This window comes from Globicephala melas, chromosome 10 (assembly GCF_963455315.2).
Source record: "Globicephala melas chromosome 10, mGloMel1.2, whole genome shotgun sequence".
NCBI lineage: Eukaryota > Metazoa > Chordata > Mammalia > Artiodactyla > Delphinidae > Globicephala > Globicephala melas.
In genome coordinates this window covers 73930072-73936586 of record NC_083323.1, presented here as the reverse complement: position 1 = coordinate 73936586, position 6515 = coordinate 73930072, and the positions used below count along the sequence as shown (strand labels likewise).

Here is a 6515-nt window from a genome sequence, read left to right as displayed (position 1 = left end):
GGATGTCTTTTTATATCTGGAATAAAATTTACAAGGTTTTTCTATATTGTAGCATGTATCATTACTTAATTCTTACAATGAATAATATTTCATTGTATGGATATAACACATTTTATTTGCTCATTTATCAGTTGATGGACATTTAGATTATTTCTACTTTTTGTCTATTAATAAACCATGCTGCTGTGAAAAAGTGAAGAGAAGTTATGGTAGACATATGTTTTTATTATTCATAGGTATATACATATGAAAATACCGAGGAGGGGAATTTCTGGATTATATGGTAACTCTATTTTTAACATTTTGAGAAACAGCTGAACTATTTCCCATGGAGTCTATATCATTTTACATTCCTACCACCAATTTCTCAACATCCTGGCCAGCTAGTTTTATGATCTGTCCTTTTGACTTTAGTCATCCTAGTGGCATTAAATAGTGAATGTACTGTGAATATCCTACTATATCAGTATCAGAGATGATCATGTGCTGTGTGTCATTTAATCTATTAATAGAGTATATTATATCGATAGTTTTTACATATAAAACTGCCAATGCATTCTCTGGATGAAGCCCATTTAGCCGTATATACTTATTTTTATATATTGTTGGATTCATTTTTTCCGAGTACTTTTTGAACATTCTTTGTCTATATTCATTAAGAATATTGGTCTATAGATTGCTCTTATAATGTCCTTATACTAGATGGAAAATAGCCACCTGTCTTATTTCTATAGCAAGGAAACATTTTTTCACACTAATTCATGAACTCATTCTGTTCTATCATGATACATGCAGAAATAATGCAAATTTATATTAACATAGGAAAATTAATCATCATTATCATGAGGTGTTTCTTTTCAATGAAAGAGAAGCATGTAATTTCCATGTGCAGATGCACATTTAATGGGATCAGCTGTATGGTGATGGACAGAAACTACATTTTTGGTAGTGAACATGTTGAAAAGTATGCAGAAGTAGATAATATCATGTTGTACACATGGAACTTACATAATGTCATAAACTGACATTACCTCAATAAAAAACAAATCTAAAAAAAGCACACTTAAGAAGAAAATTACTGTCTTGCTTTATGGTGCTTTTAAAATGATTTTCCTCCTTCAGTGTTGTTACTTCAAATCTAATAAATTTAAGATGTATATGTAGGGTAGTGTTTATATCTCATATGTGGTTGGCCCATAAATATTATTTAAAATATGCAGTTTTACATTAGGGTATTATTTCCTGACCTCTCAACTAAAGTTTATAAATAACTGATTCTGACATTCTGTACATTGTAATATAAATGAGCATGGGGTACAATATCAACCTCTTACCATGACTGATCACTAACACTCAAGAATGTTTTATGTTGGAGTGGAAAAGACTTGACTATCATTGAATGGAAAACAGAAACATGATTATACTTAGAAAATAAAGGCAGTAAATGGTTCATTTGCTCTCTTTCCATTTGCAGAATTGTAATAAAAATGCCAACTAGATTGATATTTAGGCAAAAGTACATTGCAATGAAGTTCAGATTATAAGAGGAGCTGCATTAATATACAACATTCTTGTTTGAGCCTGCTTTTCTATTTCAATTTCAAGAGTACTTGGGTATTTTAATTTCAGTTATAGATACCCATTTAGCAACTCTCTTTTCTATAAAATAAATGTTAACACTTCTAAGTTATTCCATTTTACCATGTTTTCTTAGATTTTAATCTTAATATTAAAAAAAATCACAACATTTGAAAGAAGTTACAGTCCTGTATATCACACAGAGTACTGAATGCCTTCTAGTTCACACATTATTAGGCTGCTGTAGCAGCAGCTGCATAGGATTTAGCACAACATATGGTGTTGATTCTTTCTCTTTTTTAATGAAAATCTGATTTATAAATCTCTTGCAACAAACTGGTGGTGAAATGTTTAGCAAAGCTATAACACATATTACTTGATATTTAAAAATGACACCTTTTTTTCTCGTGAGCAAAATGATGACAGACGTATGAAGGTATGCTAAAAGAGGAGCGGAAATAAAATGGAAAGGAAGAATGAGAAAAAATGTAGAATTACAAGATAATAACTAATACTCCCTAAAATGAGTCTCATAAAATAATGTTATTTTTATTGGTTAAATAATTATTTGAGCGTAATTTTAGAGTTTTTAAAAAAAATTTAAAGTATTAAGGTTGTAGTATGGTGTTTTGTGTGTTTTATTGAGGGAGGGTAGAGAGGTAGTACAGCAGCTAAAGAAAAACTACACTGTTTCAGGATGTGTTAGAATGCTATGTAAGACATTTCAAATAAATGTTCTTAATGTGAACAATATCAATTTTTAAAATATAGAAAAATTGTATTAGCAATTAAAATAAAACGAAAAGTGTCATACAGGCTCTAGCTATACATATTCCAAGAAACAAACCTTGATGAAGATTGCCTTTCTTATTCATCAGTTCCTATTTTTCTATGCCCATGGCATTTATTCTTTCTAGAAATTAACTAGTGACTTGATATCATCTCATGTAAGAACTGATTCTGACTAAAATATTTTCCTTATATTCTTGAAGATTCCCTGTTATGGTACCTGTAATCTTTCCACTTAGATGAGGAACTACTTAAAACATCTTCCAATGAAAATATATTTATCAAGAGGAGATTTAAGAAGGGAGAAAACCATCCTTTACCTCTAAAGTGATACAATGCAGGTGTTTTAAGGAAAAATAGATTTTCCTTATACATACATATATGCAGAGAAGCTTGATTCTCAATCTAAGTTTTAATCCTCATTACAACTCAAAACTAATATTTTGTTTATTAAGATGCTATCATAAGCTGTACTAGCAGCCCTTCTCGAAAACAACACTTACATCATCACCAGTGGTGGTATCTTATTTTTTAATGTCACTGGTAGATTACAGACTGGGAATTAGATGTGTTTTTTATAACCATTTACTTAGTGCCAAGTATTCATATGTTCATGCAGTCTGAGCTTGAGAATGTTGGGAATGACAGTTTCTATTTTCAGGCTAATCTTTTCTCTCTGTTGACCAAGTAACCTTTCCAGTCTTCACTTCCTCTTTATTCAGAATAAGTCCCCATCCCCCATTCCTGACAAAAGAGAGCCTCGATATTCTGGAATAATCTTCCTCACCCTAATTTAGATGTGTCAAACCATGTCTGAATACTAGAGTGAGCGTGATTCAGCCACAAGCTGGTAACTCCACTAAGACTAGTGAAGTCAATATTAGACCCCTAAGAAATAAAGCACTTAGGGCTAGCAAAGAAGAGATTTTTAAAAAAGAAAAATACTAATATCTATTGCTGACTAGTGAATTTTTATTCATTTTATTTATAATAAACAACTTAGATCTTATTATGCCAATTGATCTTATTAAGCCAATTAATAACGCTGGTACAATATTTATAGGTGTTTCTAATAGAATTCATTTTATGTATAAATGGCCAGTCACTATTCTTGTTCTCATTATTACTACCGTTATGCCCATCCTCACTGGACACAAATAATTTACAGTAATCTGTGATCTCTCTAGAAAAGGAAATGGCATTAAGGGAAATGGCATTAAGGAAATGGCATTAAGGGAAATCACAGATCGGCAGAGAGGAAATTAATTAAATATTAAATTAAATCTTGACAGCAAGCTTTCAGAGGCAGCAAAAAATCTCCATTGATGATACAAAGCAAATACACTTAACATCTTTCCTCATCTGTAGTATCTCAATAGATACTCTACAGATCTAATACAGACCTAGATAACAGATCTAATGATCTGTCACATGAAACACCTGCTCCAAAGTTTCTTTTCTCCCAACTCCTAAAAACATGAGTTCTACAACCCAAGCTAGGAGGTAGATTTTTGCCCCTTTTTTCTTCTCTCACATTGCTTAAGAGGCTTTCTACTTCAGTTGTCTGTAACTCCAGAGTAGTTTAAGTTATTCAACTTTTTCTGAATTTCATTTTAGTGCATCTCAAGAGGCTGACATTGATCAGACTCAGAGAATCTATCTTTTAATTCAAAGACTGGGTAAAAATCTGTAAATGCCTGTGCGTGAATGCATAGTTAGGGTCAATATTACTTTTTCAGTACCCATACCTTTACACTGCACCTGACGTGTTGCACTGATAAACACTATCAGGTATTCTAGTTTGCAAAAACTGTAAGGACCACTTCAAGTGCATCTCTGGGAAAGTAGCTATTGGAACTGTCCTCAAATTTATCCTGCTGAGGCTAAAGTTTTCTTATCTATAAATTACTCTTCAGGGACTTACTTGGGGGTCCAGTGGTGAAGACTCCATGCTTCTACTTCAGGGAGCACAGGTTCAATCCCTGGTCAGGGAGAAAAGATCATGTATGCCATGCCATGCAGCCAAAAGAAAAAGTAATAATAAAATACTATTCATTACTTAATTAAAAAAATAATGGGGGAAGCAGTAAAAGCCCTCAATTCCAGAGGGTGAGAAAGCTTGGGGATAGAGAGCTGTGAAGTTCTTTTAATTAGTCCAGCACAGAAAGACTGATTTACCTAGAAATACCATTTGCTTAGTTTTCATGAAGTGCTTACTTCTGTGTCTGTGACCCTTTCTTCCAACCCCAGGCCCTCTTTGCCCCCCTTTGACAGCTGAGTCCTCTTCACTTGGTTCTGGATTCCAAGGCCAGGCCAGTCTAGATGGGATCTCTCTCACCTGAATATGAAAGTGATGATGATTCATATTGGACCTAACTCAGTATACATGAAGACACCGCTGGTAGAATCTATGCTTGGCCATAGTGTGGCACTTCCGGTAGAACAATACTCAGTAGCCATCCAGATTGCATTGGCCATTGTGCAGGATTTTTGTTCCAGAAAGTTGGAAAACTTACAGCAACAGTAGGCTGCTGACCATCTTCTTCAGATTTACCAGTCAAAGTAACTGTGTGCAAATCAACTGGGACAGAGTTGAAAAAAGATATAAAGAAAGCAGGAAGACCTGATTCAGAAATGAGCAAATAAAGCAGCACCTGAAATCAGCAATATAATTGAAGCAGCAACAGAATTTATCAAACAGGACATTGTGATGTTCAGTGGATTTGTGAGAGGCTATTTGCTAGGCCTTGCCTCTTAAGGACACGAGTGTTCTGTCACAGTGGATTCAACCTGAGAGGAGAAGGGGTGGTAACATGATGATGTCTCTACAGTTCCAGACACCAGATTCTCCAGGGTGTGAAGAAAAAAGTAGTTGGGCAAAATGGAACTCACAACTTACTGTTTGTCTTCTGACAAATCCTGCAGCGCAGCCAAAAAATAAATAAAGTGAATCCACTTTAAAAAATATATATGTTTGCAATAAACTAAAAGGATTGTAATACCCTTTTGTGGAAGGTCTTAGAAATAATAGAATTATTGAATATATTAAATAGATTCTACTGATATAAAATAATAATAATGGGGGGAAAATCACTGCTGTTCTAGTCTCTGTGACATAATTAATGCAGCTTGTATCTCCCAAATCTTACCATTCTGTTTCTCTTGCAGGACCAGAATATGGTGCTGCCCTTTGCATTCTCTGCTTCCCAGCACAGAAAACACTGGCAAAGAACAGGCAAGGAAGCTGGACATTTAAGCCACTCTAAACTACAGATTATTCTTGAAGGAGAATCTTTTAAGGAACTGAGTTTTTGGTTTTACATGTATAGTAATGAATATATACAACTGAATTTTACAGTTATTTTTAAACAGTTGTATAAATGTTTTCTTAACTGAGAGATGACTGATTTTACTTTTCCTGTTTTCACTTGTATTCATTATGACGTTTTTAAAATTATAAGCCTTGAATCAATATACTTATGTGAGTGTTGTTAAGAGTAATAATTTCTAAGCTTGTTTGTCTCATGCCATAATATATACACATATTTCAAGATATTGAATTTATAGAAAATATATAGAAAAATCTATGGAAGTGAATATTTAGAGAAAAAATCACTACTGATCACACCTCATCAAATTATAAGATATGACAATTTCCCCTAACTATTGTCAATACAAATGCTATTAATGCATTTGTATATACAATGAAACTTTTGAAAATTCATGTAGGAAAATTATATCAGACAGCTCACAGATTAGATTGTACAAATATTGAGTACATTAATGATTATTCATTAAAAACAATCCTAGGTAAAAACAGTAATAAGATGTCGGTATTAAGCCAATCCTTTGAAGTAAAAAGTAATGGCATATAGGGTGTTAATAGATATTAGAGACATAAATTAAAGTGATTGGGCTAACTAAGGCTATAATGCCACACTAACAATTCAGATTATTATGAGTGTTTTGTAGTGTCAGCCTGGGAATGCTCAAGGAAGTATATTCCAAACTTCCTTAATGATAAATGTCACCAGACGAGATAGCTAAACATAATGATTATCAGACCTCTGTCCCAAGAGATTCTCATTCAGTATATTGTATTGTGACATTGTTATCTATAGTGTACCTGTAGTCCTCCTGGGGACTCT

General features: G+C 33.3%; 1 pseudogene; it reads left to right on the top strand.

The window, feature by feature from the left end:
* The first annotated feature begins 4689 nt into the window (after positions 1-4689).
* On the top strand, positions 4690-5125 carry LOC132598045 (FUN14 domain-containing protein 1-like; annotated as a pseudogene).
* Positions 5126-6515: the final 1390 nt, after the last annotated feature.